The 19,919-nt window shown below is 41.9% G+C and overlaps 1 protein-coding gene across 6 annotated transcripts in view; it reads right to left on the bottom strand.

The window, feature by feature from the left end:
- The window catches only part of LOC309705044 (multiple epidermal growth factor-like domains protein 11), a 245,181-nt gene that overhangs the window by 197,680 nt on the left and 27,582 nt on the right, over nt 1–19,919 (bottom strand). The window contains exon 1 of one of the 6 annotated variants that reach the window (XM_082530614.1): nt 4,065–4,337. The exons of the other annotated variants lie outside the window; for them this stretch is intronic. The gene's annotated coding sequence lies outside the window, so the exon portion shown is untranslated. Of the gene's footprint in view, nt 1–4,064; nt 4,338–19,919 lie in introns of those variants that run through there. 6 annotated transcript variants of the gene reach the window in all.

Raw genomic sequence — 19,919 nt, 5'->3', positions numbered from 1 at the left:
TCCTTCCGCTTAGCGTACAGCCTCAGGGTGCTGGACTTGGGGTGAAACCCTCCATGCATGGTAAGGAGCTTTCTTGTCTTTATGTCAGTGGCTTCTATCTCCTCCTTTGGCCAGCCTATTACCCCAGCAGGGTACCTGATCACGGGCAGGGCGTACGTGTTGATGGCCCGGATCTTGTTCTTACCATTCAGCTGACTCCTCAGGACTTGCCTGACCCTCTGCAGGTACTTGGTTGTTGCAGCTTTTCTAGCGGCCTCTTCATGGTTCCCATTCGCCTGTGGGATCCCCAGGTACTTGTAACTGTCCTCTATGTCTGCAATGTTGCCTTCTGGTAGTTCAATCCCCTCAGTTCTGACTACCTTCCCTCTCTTTGTTACCATCCGACTACACTTCTCCAGTCCGAACGACATTCTAATGTCATTGCTGTATAGCCTGGTAGTGTGGATCAGTGAATCGATGTCTCGTTCACTCTTGGCATACAGCTTGATGTCGTCCATGTACAGGAGGTGGCTGACAACTGCTCCGTTCTGTAGTCGGTATCCGTAGCCAGTCTTGTTAATGATCTCACTGAGGGGGTTCAGGCCTATGCAGAACAGCAGTGGGGACAGAGCATCTCCTTGGTAGATCCCGCACTTGATGGTGACTTGTGCTATGGGCTTGGAGTTGGCCTCTAGTGTTGTACGCCACATCCCCATTGAGTTCCTGATGAAGGCTCTTAGGGTCCCATTGATCTTGTACAATTCTAGGCATTCCAGTATCCAGCTGTGGGGCATTGAGTCATAGGCCTTCTTGTAATCAATCCAGGCAGTGCACAGGTTGGTCAGTCTGGTCTTGCAGTCTCGGCTGATTGATGGTTACTGGACCCTGTTCAGGGAGGTCGCTGTGGTCTGCCCTCAGATCCTCTAGCCACTGAGCATTGCCGTTATGGGTTGCATCCTTCTCCCATATGCTCTTCCAGTATTGCTCCGTCTCCAGCCTTGGTGGTGCTGTTCTCTTATTGTTCCCTTGCCACTGAGAGTACACCTTTGCTGGTTCTGTGGAGAACAGCTGGTTTATTCTCCTGCCTTCTATCTCTCTGGTGTACCTCCTCAAGCGGCTGGCCAAGGCTGTGAGTCGTTGCTTGGCAGTTTCCAAGGCCTCAGGTATGGACAGCTTGCTGTATTTCTTAGGCACCTTCTTTGTCGCATCTCACTGATCACTGCTGCCGTATTGTAGATCAGCTTGTTAGTGTCGGTAATCGTGGTTGTAGGTATTGCCCATAGTGCTGCATTAACATCATCTAGCAGACCTTCTGAGGGTACTTCACGTAATCTTGGTAACCGGCTACGGGGGATCCAGGTTTCAAGCTTGGCCATGATCCTATTTTTCAGGTCAGTTCCTCTCGCACTCAACGATCCTTCTCCTATCGCACTTGGGGCTATGTACCCAATCTCGGGTGGGGGTGATGATATCTCCCCCCTGACCTGGCGTCCTGACTCCTCCTTGCCGTAGCTGTTAGATTTGTATTGTTGATTGTCATTTATGCTTAGAAATATTTAACCATATATGCTTAGAGGTGTATAATCATTTGTAGATTGAAAGAATGTCTCATCCTAGGAGGTCTGTAACAGCTCTGTGTAGCATGAAGGGGGAGTGCGTTCACTCCCTCTACAGAGTGTTCCGGCGTAGATCACACCTCCTAGGAGAGGTCGTATCTTTTCTTATTGATTTATGGTATAGCAAGCACACATATATCTGTTTAAGTATAAGAGCCTTTTGTTCAGATGGACCGCTAGACTCCTGGCACCAGCTTTGGGGAGTCTTCACAGGGTCACATCTGGATCTCTCACTCACACACACACACACACACACACACACACACACACACACACACACACACACACACACACACACACACACACACACACAGGCAAGGTACTCTTTGTGTGTATGTAGACGTCATATGTTAATGAACCGATGCATATTCATGCAACCTCAATAAAAGAACAGTGGTACGGGAGAACGGATGAGAGCAACTGGGGTCAGCCGAAGGAACGGCGCTTTGTCCGGTCTCTCCCGTGCACGAGAAACATGAAGAACTTTGCCTACTGGTGTCTTGCTTTGCAGTGTAATTATATTCAATTCAATTCAATTCAAGTTTATTTATATAGCGCCAAATCACAACAAAAGTCGCCTCAAGGCGCTTCATAGATACAGAGAAAAACCCAACAATCATATGACCCCCTATGAGCAGCACTTTGGCGACAGTGGGAAGGAAAAACTCCCTTTTAACAGGAATTGTCCTCAACGTTCCAGTGGATAGGTTCAAGCTACAAACCTATCAGTAGCATTTGTGTTGTACCTCGTCAATCTCTAGCTGTGAGAGCAGTCCCTTCTTTCGAATGTTGGAACACTGAGCTACTAGTTGTTTCGCCGTCATTGTGGATGTTGGGTATCGAAGAATCCATAGGTCCCTCATCCTATTCATGTAGCCCCTTCCGCCGGGGTTACTTGCGTAGTAGCATTCCAACAACGCCCTGTTTTCGTCCCTTGCCCACCGATGCCTTCTTGTTCCAGTATATATATATATATATACTGGAACAAGTAACGGTTTTTAACGGTTCTCACGTAAAAAACCCTGAGAACCGTTAATTTCACACCCGAGCCCAGTACTAAACTACTCACGGGCCTGCATGTACATATATATATATATATATATATATATATGTATATGTGTGTGAAATTAACGGTTCTCAGGGTTTTTAACGTTACTATTTTTTATCGTTAACTCGGTTTCCCTGGGTCTTTTCCCATGTGTAATGAATACATCTTCTTATTTTGGTACCGGTACTGAATTTGTTTTGTTGTATTTATCCGCGACACCTTAAAGGCCGGTCCGTGAAAATATTGTGGGACATAAACCGGTCCGTGGCAGAAAAAAGGTTGGGGGCCGCTGCTCGAGTTAACGTAGACTTAATGTTCCTTCCTCAGTGTTCGCTCCTGGTCCTTCACTGTTAATTGTTATCATTGCTATTACTTTATTATCTCTGGGTGTTCCAGATTTTAATGATTCTCGCTGCCTGTGTTGTTTTGTTATCTTTCGTAGTCATTTGTCTCCTGTGCCTTGCATTTAGTTTTGCGTCCTTTGCATCATTTCCTTTGTTCTGTTTAAGGTTATTCTTTAATGTCCTCTTGTGTGCTCCCTGTTCTCCAAAAAAGTTTGGAATTTGCTGTTTTATTTTGCTCTCTGTGGGTATTCTGCACAGTTAGGTTTTAGTTCAAGCTTCTGGTTTCTAAATGCATTTTTATGCCTTTCATTCTACACTTCATGGCAGATCACAAACGCATATGCAAAAGTTGCTGCACAATAAAATGCAGTTTTAAAAAACATGCACAAACTTCCTGTTTGCAAACTCCCACTGTTTTACTGTTTTTATTGGTGATGTGTAAAATATAATGTAAAGTCCATATTTAGTCACTGATTATTAGTAACTAGACCAGGGTCTGCAACCTTTAACACCCAAAGAGCCAGTTGGACTCGGTTTCCACGCAAAAGAAAACACTGGGAGCCGCAAATACTTTTTGACATTTAAAATCAAGATAACACTGTATATATTGTTTTTTACCTTTATGCTTTGTGAACAACTAAGGTGTTCTGCTTATGAAATCCTTGAAGTGAGAAAATGACATTTTATTTATGTAATGAACACATTTTGAACTCGAAGAAATATAACAAAAGGAAAGCTGAACTAAAATGATCCGTGTAGCAAACAAAAACTGTTGTGAGCCGCCACCCTCATATCTCCTCTGGGCTTTTGGAGCCTTCACCTGACTTTTAAAAAATAATTGGAAAAAAAAGCTCTATGCTGCTAAAAGATGAAAAATAGATATTTGCAAAATTCTGCATAAATATGTATTTTACCTGGTTAATGTGTGTGGTGGGACGTGGTGGTCAATAAAGAGATGCTGAAAAGCGTGTTCATGCAAACATCGTCGGGTCTGCCGTGATATGTTTACAACGATACTTCTGCTCCTAAACCTCTGCGCACAGCGTCTGCAAAATTCTGCATAAATATGTATTTTACCTGGTTAATGTGTGTTGCGGGGCGTGGTCTGCAGCGCCGCTGCAGGGGAGGCGGACGCACCTGAGCGGGTCCCGCAATCACGCCTCGCCGCCTTAACGTCTGTGCTCTCTCTGCTGTTGTTGGTTTGTGTCTGGCTGCTCCTGAACCTCTGCGCACAGCGTCTGCAGGTCGGGGCTGTACGAAGTCACTTTATCTCTACAGGACTGTAAGCTGTCGTCTGTGAGGCGTGAGCGTGTTTGTCTTTAACATAGTTCACGGTGGAGCTGCTGACATAATGTGGATCCAAAGATCCATAACTGGCCTACCTGGGGTCGAAAGTCTCGATAAATGCACGGCGTTTCGTACACCGGCTTCCGCGAGTGTGACGCTTATTTGAGCGATGAAAAAATAATAGAATATAACTTTATTTTTATATTTCAATATCACAATAATCTTCCAGTTTAGAACTACAAGTTAAAAAAGAACTAACATAAATAAAATACACTTCAGCTAAATACTTCTAATTTAATTTCCCAAACCACGCGGAGCCGCACTATAAGCACTAAAGAGCCGCAGGTTGCCGACCCCTGACCTAGACGGATATCTCTATCCATATCACTCATGGGAGGGGTTGCCTCAATACAAATGATGATAAAAAAGTTATTACTATTATTATTATTGCTACTAATTTTATTTTAATGTAGAACATGTGTTAAAATACACAATATTTTATCTACATTTAAAACTAAAATAAATGCACAGAATATTTTTTTTTACAGTGTATAGCTACAGTGCAATGTGCGCTGCACTGCACTCACATGGATTCATGTGGATTTTATGAGGCTGCAAGCAAGAAGCAAAAAGCACAAACACAGCTCAAGATTCTCAAACCAGGATCAGGCTACGCTCAGTGTTGAATCTAGGACAGGTCTGTGTGTGTCTCTGACAACTCAAGTGTTCAAAATGTTTTGTGGACTCGTGATGTAAAAGTGGAAAAAGCATACTAACTGATAGAGAGAGACCTTGTAGGGTTTTTTGAAATAGAATTTCTTTGAGCAAATAAAAGTAAAAACATGTGTCACATGCCAACCATTGTATTTGACTTTAAACTGTAAATTTACATTGAATACTTTAAAATTAAAGTTCACATGCCACCAAAAAATTTTGGGATGAAGTTTAATTCTCTCAACACAAAGAGAGTTCGTCCAGAAGCTGTGGTCAAAGCCTGCTCCTAAATAAAGGCTGTTTTTTCAGCTCCAAGTGAGAGTAAAGACAGAGTTGGACCCCTGAGTAGGAGATGAGTTTGTCTCAATGTTTTCTAGGTGTTTCTGTCTTTTCTGAATTTCCCATGAGAAACTATTTCTGCCATTGCCTGACTCTATGCTTTGTTTAAATACCCTGTTCTTTTTACGTGTTAATCTTTAAGTAAAGCTCGCTTGTTGTATTTTTCCACACCGCTTACTGTGTCTTCTTCTGGGTCTTCTTCTGTGGACTGCCACAGCTCCCCTGTGATTGAAACTTACAGTTTCCTGACAGTGAAAAAAGACCAGTCAGCGGTCTTCAAGGGCTCTTTGGAGACCACTGGTACTTGGTAATTTAAAGTCAAATGATGGCAGAGCAGCACGCAGTTTACTACTAGAGAAGAGATGCTTTTATGTTGCAACAGCAGCAAGAATTAAAAAGCTAAACTACTGTCAGCTACCTAAATGACACAACCTAACATCCTTGGAGGAGACAAATATTCAAAATCAATACGAGCATGAAACGTATTTCACAACTAGAAACTTCTGTTCAGAAAAGAGATAAGACTTGTTTGTTGATAATAATATTATTAGTTGGGCATTTTTACTAATCAGCACTGTTAGCAGTTTGCTCCAGCTCTGCACGGACTGTCTCACCAAGCTGTAGTTTAAAAAATAATACACAGCTTTTACTATGATGGTGGAGGTGGTGTGTGGTAACTAAAGTGACCTACGCAGCCCGTCCTCTTCCTCTGTCGCTGTGCCTTTAAGTGCTAAATGCTAAACTGGCAATGCATCAATCTGTGAAATCACCCTAATCCACCCAATCACCCTTCATCTCGCCTTGATCAATGGTTACCTATAGACGAAGGGGAGCTAAGGATGGAGGGGGTGGTATTGATGGTGATGGAGCCCGGTCAATAAATTGATCACTTTAAGTCCCTTCTATCTTTAAAAGCCGCTGCTTTTGTTGATTAAGGGGTTCTTGCATTTCACTGCAAATGGATTTCAAATATTAGCTCTTATTAAACTTGCTAAACAGGCTGAACAACAGCACAGAAATCTCTATAGGTCACACAATCAACAACATGAGGAATATATCCATCCCTCTGGTGATCCTCTAATGAGCAAAATTACTTGAGGGGTAGACAAATCCCACGAACAAAGTTCCAAAGACATCCAGCAAATGACCGCTTCAGCGATATCCTTCTTGACCTCATAAGAACTTCTCAAGATAATATACCAGGCTATTATTTTACATCACTGCATCTTGATGAAGGTTTCATCAATGAAGGAATCAGTGAGTATGTTTAATTATGGCAGCAAGATTTTCAGAAAAAAAATACCCCAAAACGTCTTTTCATAGGCTGAGGTTTTATCCTTTGGCTGAAACAGTTACTGGCTGAAACAGCTGGTAACACTTCCAAAACTGCAGGGCCAAAAGAACGACCCTGGAGTCGAATGTTTCGGGTCACAGACATCACAGGCTGCAATGAGATTTAAAAACACTTCAGCATAAACTGAGAGTTTTAGCTCTGTCAAAGCTTAAACTAGTGAGTAGAGGCTTAAACTAGAGGCTTGTAACAAAGGAAGCCAGTAACCTGTTATTGATCATATCCAAATAGAAAGGAAGCACAACACATTTTCTGCAGTATCAATATTTAAGTATCAGTTGCACTTTTTCGCCCTCTTTCCTTATTGGTAGTAAGCGCCCGCGCACACACACACACACACACACACACACACACACACACACACACACACACACACACACACACACATCTGTGTGACATTGTCTGAGGTTTTTGATCCAATCAAATCCCTTTTATTGTCACGTCACATTACTGGGACACTGATTCAGCATGTGAGTGAATTTCTTGTGTGCAAGCTTCACAAGCAACAGACGTGTGCAAAATACAAGAAACATAAGAAACAAAGCAAAATATAAGAATAGGAATATGAGAATTATAAGAATAAATAAATGTACAAATATAAGAATGTATGCACATTACTGAATATGTCAAGTAAACTTCACAACCTCAAGAGCTTGTGAATAATTTATATATTTTTATTATACATCCATGTTTCTGGCTGACCCCTAAAGTGACCAAAGAAAAAGAAGAAAAGAATCACAGCAGAATTTACCGGAGTCATTTATATAATCCTCCCAGTTCATTTGGTCTTTGGGACATTTACTTTAATTTAGTGTATAATAAGTCATAGGAAAGCCATTGTTTGTAGCTCACTTTCAGTATCAAGGACAACGGAGTAATAGCTTCTTAGAAAGAACAGCATGCAGGGCAGAATCAGAACAGTGAGTGAAAAGCCTCTGTCATCTATGTAAAATGCAACACAATAAAACATCACAATGCCCTAAATTGGCACCGTAACACTGAGATAACCTGCTCCATCACATTCGAGAAATTCTGCTAGTGAAGCTGCATAAATACAGCCGGTAAAATGTTCTACACTGACAGCAGCTGACAAGGTTCGGAGACTCTGCCAGTGTCATTTCTCACACTCGTCTTCAAATATAATTCTTGACAGAAAACATAAACACTGTCTCAGGTTTTACGCTGCTCTGCTCTTCTTCACATTCTTAATAAGGCGGCACCGTTTTTAATTATGTTACAAATAAAGCCTGCCCTCGCAACATCATTCACTGTTACTGAAGCACAAGGGTCAGAAAGAAAGAATGAATCAGAAAAATAACAAATAAAATATTAAATAAGAAAAAAGGTGTATAAAGAAGGCAAAATACTATACTATGTATACTGTATATATAAATACAGAGGGTGTGAGTGGGAGAAATAATGCATTCACATGTATGTTTTAGACAGTTTAGCTTGACTAACATCTTCCTCTCATCCACCTCCTCTATGAAGTCAGGCTGACTGGCCAGTAGAGGACTCTTCAGTCTATTAAGCCCTTTCTACTTTTAAGATTGGGGGGCTTAAGGTCTGGACAGGTCACCAGTCTGTCGCAGGGCTAACTCATGGACAACCACACTCACACCTATTTAGTGTTTTCAATTAACCTAACCCCACTAACTGCATGTCTTTGGACTGTGAGAGGAAGCCAGACTACCCGGGGAGAATCCAGGCAAACACAGGGAGAACATGCAGACTCCACACAGAAAGACCCCGGCCTGATGCTGGAATTGAACTCAGTACCTTCTTGCTGTGAGGCAACAATGTGAGCTGTGCTGACAGGATTTAATCACTAGTTATTTATCACTGCTACTCTTCTTCTTCCTCACTCCCGATCACAGCTCTGCTGGATGCTTCTTCCTCTTAAAAAAGGAGTTTTTTTTCCTTCCCACTATGCTTGTTCTTGAGTGTCAATAATAGAATATAGTTGGTTGAGGTGACTGTTATTTGTGATTTGGTGTCATATAAATAAAACTGAATTGAACTGACAGCTTTGAGCTAAATGCACATTGCAACATGCTGGCAATGATCATGTCATCATTACAATGTTTCGCTTAGGGTAAACTGTGCAATTAACCCCTGGAGGATCTTAGAAAAATGCATACACTATTGGTCTTAGAGCCACAAATCGACCCAAGGCCCTCCAGGGGTTAAGAATGCTTGAATGTAAGATGCTATTTTGACATGTCGCTGCTGCTAGATTGTCCAGACATCGCTTAGTCTGGACTAAAATGAAACAGAATCAACCAGACTGCTCTCAGACACATTTGGCCAAAGATGTAGTCACATACTGATTAGCACACCGGGTAATCTGACAGATTTCAGTAGGCACATGTTAGTGTCTAAACTAGACATTGATATTGATATTGATATACCTTTATTAGTCCCACAAGGGGAAATTTCATAAGGCTGCCGACCTATTGCACGCAGTGGCGGCGCCATCTTACCCTCCGACCATACATACATTACACAAACATCACATGGGGAAGACAGGTCAGAGGTATAACAATGGAAAATGCACCACATGAAAGATAAGGAGAAAAAAATAACTCCCCCCAGACTGAGCTCCAGCAGGGAGATCAGTTTGAGAACAGAAAAAAAACACCTCTGCACATGAAAAAACTCTTAATACACCAAAGAAACACATGACAAGAAACAGGGGGGGTAAAGGGTGAGAGACAGCCAGTGTAGACAGCACATCCGGGCCTGCGTGCGCTGGTCTCCTTGATCCCCGTCAGCATCGGAAGGGAACAAGCGTCGAAGGCGTTTGGAAAGGGAGGGGGGATGAGTGTGTGCATATCAGTGTATATGTGTGTGTGTGTGTGCGTGTCCAGAGTTCAGCTGAGACAGTGTCCTTCGCCCTGCCAGGCTAAGTAAACAGTCTTCCAGCCAACCCAGGTGGCCTTGCATGGAATGGGAAGGAACAGACTAAACACAGTCGTTATCAGGGAGTTTTTGTTCGGCTCCAGCCTTGAGACCGCAGCTGGCGCCAAAGGGATATCTGCATGAAGTGATGGTGCTTTTTACTTTAGTGCGAACAGCTCATATTGTCATGGTTTGCTGTGTGGCAGGCAGGAGAAGGACCCAAGATGCAGACTCACAGACACGGGGATAAACTCAAAAAACACAGCTTTATTGCTGGCCACGAGAAGTAATACAAAATAACCTAAAACTGGGAAAACTAAAGCATGAGCTGTACAAGGAACCGAACCACGGGGAGAATTACACACAACATGAGGGAGAACGCGACGCCGAACAGAGGAAGACGCAGACAGAAATACACAGATGGTTAACGAGGAAAGTGGGAACACACGGGGAACATAGCTGACACAGATAACCATAACGAGACAGGGCGGGGTGAACATAACACTGACGGGAGACGGGCAGAGTCAAACAGGAAGTACACAGAGGTTCAGACAGGAGGAGAGAGAGCACGGGGAGAACACAGACATAACAGGCTGGGGAAAACATGGAATAAAACACGAAAGGGGACAAGGGCTCATGAATACATAGAGGGGCACACAGGGGGTGAGAGTCACAAAGGGAAAGCACACAGGGAACAACATAACAGGGCGACTCAGGAAACATGGCCTAAATAGGGAGCAAAATACAAACATACAAGAAAACTAAGAATACTGGGCCAACATGGCCCAGGACCATGACACATATGAATTTCAAAGCAGTTCTACAGTCCAACACTGGTCTCTCAATCTCCCGTTGAAGAGCCGCAAGCTTCGCCATACTTGCGTTCTGTGATGTTGTCATTTCTTGTGCTCAAGGAGCCGATTCTGAGAACTCACGGCAGTGTGCCTCCCCGAGATGTCATCCAATTGGCACCCAGAGATGTTATTCCAAGCGAGCCCTTCCGAGATGTATCCAGTCTGCAGTCAGAGATCTTATTCTGAGTGTTCACAGCAGCCGTAGCTTCTCCAAGATCTTATCCGGACTGACTCAATGAGCCCATTTTGAGAAACTCACGCCTCATCCCATCGTTCCAATCCCAGCGGGCAGCCTTGTGGGGGTTTGAACAGCCGGTTCCGCTTCCTTAATTCTTCGATAAGTCAGGGCCAAGCCAGCTCCAATCAGCAAGAACCCTGTTACCATGGTTCCAAATGGGTAGATATCTTCAGCACTCAGGCTCACCCGAGCCCAAACTTCTCGATGAGAAAGGGGTGTCAATTGCATTTAGGGACCAGTTGATCAAATCCATAATTCCTCTTTTAGGTTTTAGAGAACAGACTGTGTGAGAGTGTTCCAGGGAAAAGTAATACAAAAAACACGAGACTAGACAAGGACATAAGAGGCTAAGCAGGGAAGCTGAGGGAGAGGAGGAGAGGAGATAAGTGCGACCGCCTTCGTCAAGAGCAAGAGCAGAAAAAATTTGATATTACAGGTAGATTCTAGTATCATCAGTGGTGTAGGACTCATGAAAGGATTTGCCATGTGATTTTAGCTATCCGTTTGAATTTAATCTGATTTGTTTTTCTCCCTAAACCTAAAATTAGTTCAAATGAAACCAATAAGTGAAAGCAAAACTCAAAAACACAAGATTATACCACAAGTCCCATTTAGCTGCATGTTCATGCAGTGCTTTATTCTATACACAGTTTGCCACATCCAACAATTTAGAACCAGTTAACCTTACATGTATCTTACTGGGTGGAAGCTGCAGTAATTGTGTGTGAGGCAGCGGTGCTGAGAAATGCATCACCGTGCTGCTGGTTCACTGTCCACTGCATTATAAAGTGTGTAAACCTGTTGTCAGAAAAAAAGAGTCTTTGGATATTGAACTATTAACCCTTGTAATGTCCTCCTGATTGCCATACTCCTTTTGTCCTCTGGGGTTAAAAATGACCCCCAGGACAACACGAGGGTTAAATGAGCCAAATAACTTTTTTAATGCTTTGTGAGTTCTTTATATTATAAAATCACAAGTCAAATATCTCACTTGCATTAGTGTTTCAGCTCCTCCTTTACTAAGCAACCGGATTTTCAAAAATAGTCTCTAGCCACTGAACATTTGACGCTTTGGTCAATCTGAAAGATTAGTGTACAATAGCACAGTTACCGTTTCCGTCATGCTTTTGTATGGGGATACAGTTCAACTGAAGTATGTTGTATGTAATGTTAGGTGTGCAGATATATGTGTTAAAATTAAACTGCAGATCACAGGTCACCTACTAACCAGAAGGTAACCAGAAGGTTGGTGGTTCAATCCCAGTTTGCTCCAGTCTGCATGCCAAATATCCTTGGCCAAGATACTAACCCAAAGTTGCTCTCTGATGCATCCATCGGAGTATAAATGTGTGTGAATGTTAGATAGAAAGCACAAAAAATGCTTGTGCAAATTGTTGAATGAACGAGTTGTGTAAAGCGCTTTGATAGAGTAGAAAGCGCTATAAAAGAACCAGTCTATTTAGCAAAATTTCATATATATGTAAATATCTAAAAAATGCATAGAGAAGTCACTGTTTACACCAGCCTTAAGTGGGGTACAGATTTTCTACCATTTGGAAAAAGAGTATCCCCACGAGACAACAGTGCGCTGAGAAGGACAAACAGACCCACATTCTGTAAAACAGCCTGCACAGACAAAGCCTCAATATTTAAATGTACCAAAACACATTAAAGCATTAAAACATTGTCTAGTTTTAACCAAAATACTAAGAGATGTCTAAATGCTTTAGTGTTTTAAAGCAAGTGTAGCTCTGCACGATGAAAGAGGCTCTGACTGAAGGTGGATATTTATAGATGATTTTTGCAGCTTATCTTCTGTTCATATGCTCAATTAAGCCCATTCAACATAACAGTGTTTGTACAACTGATGGCAAGTGCTGTACACCAGTAATGGTTCCTGTGGGAAGCTACAGTATCATCATGACACAGTGCCATCTCCTTCTTCTGCTCCCAGTTTGATGCTTTTTCCGGTGATTTTACCGACACTCAGGTTGGTCACAGTTCTGCATGTCAACACAACGAATTTGGGCCAGTCTTTCAGTTTTTCCATTCAAACGTATTGTTTTGTCTTGAACCAGTCTTAAAGCAATGTTTTCTTCTCATGAATAACTTTTGCATCTAAAGTCGGTTTGTGAGTGTCACACAGGGTGAATTATTACAAATCTGAAGTGCAGCGTGTCCAGCTCTGTCCATTTTGCAGCAAACTTTGTGAACACTTGAAGGTCTTTTAAGTCCTTGAACTTCCAACATTTAATCAGCTGAGCAAATCAGCTTTGCCCATCCTGTACTCACTCAGTGTGATGTGATTACCACCACTGCCTTCACATCATATGTCACAGTTACCTACAATTTAAAATGTTCACACATTTGCATCCTTTGGCCTCATGTTTTATATCCTGCTTTTACAAATTTGAGGTCTGCAGGTATATTGCAAATAAATCACTCATATAATATGTTTCCAACTGGAGAGGCAGCACAGATCATTTCTATGCTGTTCCAAACAATCTAATTTTTACATGTTAAAGCAAGAGAAATATAAGAAAACTCAAACTGAAGTGCAAACAGACAGTTTGTACCATCACCCCTACCATCATGACGAGAGAAAAAAATCCCCTCAATAATTGACCTGCTTCTGCAGATGACATATTGAGCATGATCAGTATGATGCATTAATGAAAACATCCAATCTTTCCAAGTATCTCGCAGTGTTAATTTATATACAAACTAGTACACATCTCGCAAATGAAAACAGGATCAATGTACAATACTGTATAATGAGCACAAGCTGTATAATGACTGCTGCTTACTTTTCTTTTGAACGTATGCCTGAATGAGGTTGCGGTCTGCAGATCATAAATAGTTGATGTGGTCTTAGTCTCACACATACACAATAAGGAGTTGCAGAAACACGGGTGCCCCAGTTTCTGCTTTTCTATTATGGAGACTCTCTCTTGACCAAAATTACTGAAGTGGACTGAAAGAGGCGTGGGCAACTTAAATCAGAACGACACATTTGGCAAAGGCTGGCAACAGTGACTGATATCACCTGTGTCTATCGCATATGGCCCAGAACATAAAGTGATAAAATCTCAGAGACCATCAGCGCAAGTGCTCTACACTGCAAGTTCCACCTTCTTTGTTATGCTACTGTATTTAAATCAGAGCACGCATCCCAGACTTAAAAGGTATTTATGTCAAAAGCTATAGAGAAGGAGGTGAAGGCGATGAAGGCTTTCATCAAGGTCTGCAAGTACAAACAACTGATGCAAACACTTGACATCCCAGCAGGAACTTTTCCCACAGGAGTGCTGCAATGCCAGCTGTGTGAATCATGAGTGAAGCCTGTCAGGCAACTGAGCCACTGTGAGGTATTTGTGAAACCCAGAGACCCATAGATCACACAGCTCACTCTCTCTAATCAGTCAGACAGGCTGGTCCCCACCCTATCAACGTTAACATTGATTAGAAGCATAAGTATGGTGCTGATTAAGCACAAAGCTTTAAAGGTTCAATCAGGAATGTATCTTATCATATAGATTTTATGTAAAGCTGCATAGTATATCGTAAAGCTATTTGACTTTGAGTTCTTGTAGAATACCACTTTGGAACTTCCCCAGCTGATTATAACCTAACATGGCCTAGAGGTCAAATTTAGCACTTTTAGACACAAATCTTGCCCAACAAGTCATCACAAAAGGCACAATCACAATACACTCATTTAGCATTACACCAGTAATCAATTGATGAAATTCATTTTGAGTATTTATTTGGTCTTTTAGACCTGATTCCTACAGATCGGTCGAAGAGCTCCCAACATTAATTAATGCTTCAGTTTTAAATATCGTCAGCGTATCTTTCTTAATATGCTACGGTACCCTAAAGGTATGTGGTACACATACCTTTAGGGTAGCAGTAATTAAAAAGCCATCACTTCACCCAGCAGTCTTAGCTAATTATAGGCCAATCTCCAACCTTCCTTTCATATCAAACATCCTTGAAAGAGTAGTTGTCAAACAGCTAACAGATCATCTGCAGAGGAATGGTTTATTTGAAGAGTTTCAGTCAGGTTTCAGAGCTCATCACAGCACAGAAACAGCTTTAGTGAAGGTTACAAATGATCTTCTTATGGCCTCTGACAGTGGACTCATCTCTGTGCTTGTCCTGCTAGACCTCAGTGCAGCGTTCGATACTGTCGACCATAATATCCTATTAGAGCGATTAGAACATGCTGTAGGTATTACAGGTACTGCACTGCAGTGGTTTGTATCATATCTATCTAATAGACTCCAGTTTGTGCATGTAAATGGAGAGTCCTCTTCACACACTGAGGTTAATTATGGAGTTCCACAGGGTTCAGTGCTAGGACCAATTCTGTTTACATTATACATGCTTCCCTTAGGCAGCATCATTAGAAGACATAGCATACATTTACACTGCTATGCAGATGACACCCAGCTCTATCTGTCCATGAAGCCAGATAACACACACCAATGAGTTAAACTGCAGGAATGTCTTAAAGACATAAAGACCTGGATGGCCGCTAACTTTCTGCTTCTCTCACCCCAACCAATCACAGCAGATGGCCCCGCCCCTCCCTGAGCCTGGTTCTGCCGGAGGTTTCTTCCTGTTAAAAGAGAGTTTTTCCTTCCCACTGTCGCCAAAGTGCTGCTCATAGGGGGTCATATGATTGTTGGGCTTTTCTCTGTATCTATGAAGCGCCTTGAGGCGACTTTTGTTGTGATTTGGCGCTATATAAATAATAATAAATAATAATAAATAATCACTAATTTGACCTCATGCACTGGGTTGTGTTTGGGCTGACCTAGCATAAAATAAACTCATCTCAGTGTTGTTGTTTTTGTTGCTTACGTTAGCTTTCCATCGCAGGACTCGGTGCTCTGTTTATTGTTTTGGTTGCTTGCTTTTGGTTTTACAGTTTGCTACATTTGCAAACAGCCAGACCCCAACACATGACAGCGGTCAGCTCAGGTCTAAAGAACTAAGGGAGGAGACATGGAAGACAGTATAAAAAAATCTAAGAAATAATTTTCCTCATTTGTTTTAATCATCATACAATTTATTGTATTTGCAGGGCAAAATGGTAAGAAAGAATTTTTTTGGAAACCCAAACCATAAACTTGCAGAATTAGCCATCTCCAAGTGTTGGCTTTATTGCCAGTATGAGAATAAAATAGCAGGTAAAATGTTATATGGTTGGATACGAGGCATTTTTGGACCCATGCTCTGTTGTTTCAGATCTTGGATCAACAGTCCCAAAGGCAACACTAAAGGAGTTCAACATGTCTAAACTTAACAGGTGTCATATTTCTACCCTAATCAGAATTTCATTAGTGATGAAGGATGGCAGTTTTGTAATTGGTCTATCCTCGACATGTCTTAGTTTTGTTGTGAAGGCAAACATCATCTGAAAATTAACTGTGACACAATGTCTTTGTTTTATGTGCTAATTTACACGTTGATTATTATCTTCTGGCTCGTGGTCGACTGAACGGAGCTGGGTAGAGACTCGTTTTTGGTTAGTGACCGACACAAAGAGAGTGGTCTGCATGATCCTCCTGTGGTCTGCACCTACATCACCCTCATTACATTGACTTGACTGAGGGTTGGTAAAATTATGTGTTTTGGCACATGCACTCCAGCCCTAAAGTTTTGTCTTTACTCTTGCAGATTCCTGGCATTGAATCTTTGAAATGTCTGACTGAACCAGTGTAAGACCAGCACAGGTAATTATTCAGAGAATAATAATGTCCGCTGCCTGCTGCATGCTTTCCCCATGTGCAACTACTGCCCCAAACCAAATTTAGTGCAGTAATAAAATTGGAATAAGATGGGGACAGGGCAATAATAGGGTTATAGAAAGTTATTACCACTGATTCAACTAGTGATATCAGAGTAAAATACAATTAATTCGGGGGTGGCAGGGTGGTGCAGTGGTTAACCCTGTCCCTGTACAGTAATCTAGTCTAATCCAGTCTGCGGGATTTGCATGTTTTCCCCGTGGGTTTTCTTTTCCTCCCACAGTCCACAAACAAGCATGACTTTAGGATAAGTTTTGGTTCTAAACTGCATATAGGTGTGCATATGAGCATGAATTGTTGACAGTCTGTATGCACTGGTCCTGCGGCAGATTGGTGACCTGTGCAGGGTCAGCTATTTGCATAGTACAGGTAATTTACTGGTAACTGGTGTTAACATCCAAGCGATAAAATGCTCATATCTACACATTTTGAATATACTGGCTTGTGACAGTAACCTCATAATAATAATCTAATATTGTTTGATGCTTAAGCATATTAGGATATGATTACACTGGAATTGAACCAACCTAAAATATCCTTCTTTGTCAGAAGGTCTAACTGTGGATATAACTTTAAATTTTAAAGCTTACTACCTGTAAACATATGTTTATCATGTCCATCCTATAACAACTGTTCACATAAGATGGTTACATTTATGTTACATAAATATTACTTTATAATTAAAAGGTAATAAGCCTCTATTACAACAAAAAGGCCCCAGTATCCTCACAGTACTGTAAGGGCTACAATAAAAATGTGAAGAATATGTTAAAGTCTGCCTTGAGCAAGCTATCCTCAAAATCTGAGTGTGAGTGCAAAGGGATCTAGTAGGCAAGGAACACCCTGTGGCTGCTCTCAGTAAGCAACAGCACTTTGGCAGAGTGGAGGGGGAAAGCATTTGCTGCTCCTGCCTTATGGCAAAGTGGGCTAGAGAAAGCTCTGTTCAAGAACCTTTAAAAGACCAAACATTTGGAAACAAAGTGGAAGAAGGTTTTGGGGGGAGCACGACAGCAGCAGCAAAATATAGAGATTCTCAAGGAAACCCCACTGCACTAAAAAGAGCTACATGGGTTCAACTGTTCTCTCTCCCAGTAAACAGCAATAAACTGATGACAAATATCTTTCAAGTATTTCCTGTTGGCTTCAAAACACCAAGGCCTGTAGTATGAAGAAGGATTTAGGATTCCTGAGCCAATTCCAGGTTTAATCCTGGGTTTTGGTTTCATGATTGTAGTTCACAGCTGGATGTGAAGATCATTTTGTTTACCATTTTCATTGTTACTTGTTGTTCAAATGCTGCCCAAAGAAAATGTATGAAGCAGAATTCGTTTAAAACCTTTCAAGCTTTTACAGACAGATCCTGTTTTTGTGCCGGGCCAATGTCAAATCTTTTCTTGCTGGTTTGTGCAAAATCAGTGGTTTGCAACATGTTGTAAACCCTCTGTATTAGATGCACCTATGTATCAATTTCAAGATCCTACGTTCCCTCATTAACAAGTTATTGCATTTACAAGATTTTAAGAAAACTTGACCTCTTAGGTAAAGATTCAAATTCAGTTTTAGTAGATGCACCTGTGATATCAATTTGAAAACTCTATGCTGTCATGTTCTTGAGTTATCATATTCATAATCTCAGGTGTTTATGCTGCCAGGCAGGCTGGCAGCATAACGACAATACACCATGAAAAGTTGTCCCATTCATCATAGAGGGCAAAGCAAACGCTTGAAATATCTGATTTAATATCACCATTATTTCAAGGTGCAATATCAGAAAGGGTCAGGTGTTTGTCCAAAAATTTAAAGGCCAATTGGCCAGGTCTACACTTTCCATGAGTTGTAGTTTTTCCCTATCAGCACAATTTTGCTAAACTTTGTAATTCCCTCTAAGCACCCGCCCAGACCTGTGCTATGAAGTTCGGTGTTCAGAGGTGGTCCACTCCTTTCTGCCTATTGACAGACAGTAAAAGGAGTTAAGCCAAGAGACTGCAGTCTAGTGGTGATATTCCTCTGGGTGAGCTGCACACATAAGAAGGCATATCAGCACTATTTGTAAAAAGTCACACACAGCCCTGCGAAGGACGGTCCACTTGAGATAAACTGGCTAATAATTGATCGTCACAGAAATGAATGGAGGGCACTGGGATTAAAGAAAACCCTGAAGTTATTTTGTGTGCGTGTGTCCTGTGATGGAAAGACAAGAGTTAGGTCAAGTTCAGACAGACTGTGGGATTTCTTTAATGGGAAATGCACTTTCTGCATAATAATGTGCGTATCGCTTTACTCACAGAATCACTGCAGAGTTTTCAGCTCTATCTCAGTTTAAACTTTCTGAATGGCTCTGCTGTCAAAGCATATGGCAGGAGTTTACAAAGTACTTGTCTTGGCCTCATGTTAAAATTTGGCTTTGTCTTAATTTTTTGGAAAGATTATCCAGTATTTGAAAGCGCAGCTTCAAGTTTCAGCACCACCCATATGTAGTGAGAGATATAGTCTGCCTTTCATCCAGATCACATATGTAGCTGCAGGCTGTTAAAACAAACGTCAAAAAAGAAGCTAAATATTCCGGCTATGGAAGTTCTGGACAGCCTAACAGACTGCAACTCCAGTTAATGACACATACCCCTAGAACTATCTGTCCGTCCCACCCCAGAGACAATTTACTGGAGTGAACTGTAAAGACTGAAAATGTTCCTTTGGTGTGTCGGACATTGTAAATGATGTGATGAGACTGTGTCGACCATTTTAGACAGAATATTTGCTGTGTTAACTTTTACTGTTCTGCTGTGTTGTGAGTGTTTTTCCTGTGACTAGGGTGGGTTGTGTGGAGTCGAGGACTCCCAACTCTGGGTCTCACCAGTCTGTTTTGATTTATTTTACCTCATTTTATTTCTTTCATTTCTTTGGTCCTGGGGAGGCTCCTTGCTGTTTTCCCTTTGCTCTCCAGGGCCCTGTGGACATTGTTAACCAAGTTTGGTTTTTTTGAGGGCTCTCCAGATAAATAAAAAGAGCCACGTGGTTTAAAAAGTCGTTGTTGAATGCTTTTGTCCGACCCAGGTTGCCTTGGAGTAGGGGCACCCGAGTTATTTGGTTAGGCACAGGACGACGGAGTTAAGTGGGACCGTGCTAGTATTCCGTGTGCAGGCGCTGCTATCATTGCAGGTCCGGGCCTGGAGTCCTCCTTTTGTGCCTACTGTTGCCAGGTAACTAACCCCATTCTTACTGAAGTAAGTGTCCGGGTCAATCGCGCTAGAGGGGGGTACGGACTTAGATCCCACCACCCGCTAGTCGTTCAAGGCAGCCTGTGCGCCCTTCTACCCCTACATAGCAGGGCTAGTAGCCCCTCACACATATGCTGGGTAATACTCATAGGATTCAGAACCTTTCAAACAGAGACAGCTCCAGACCTTGCAGTATTAGGGGTGCCTGGCT

This window comes from Aulonocara stuartgranti (assembly GCF_965226115.1).
Source record: "Aulonocara stuartgranti genome assembly, chromosome: 1".
Classification (NCBI taxonomy): Eukaryota; Metazoa; Chordata; class Actinopteri; order Cichliformes; family Cichlidae; genus Aulonocara; species Aulonocara stuartgranti.
The sequence above is the reverse complement of the archived record's forward strand: the minus strand, read 5'-3'. Positions and strand labels throughout refer to the sequence as shown.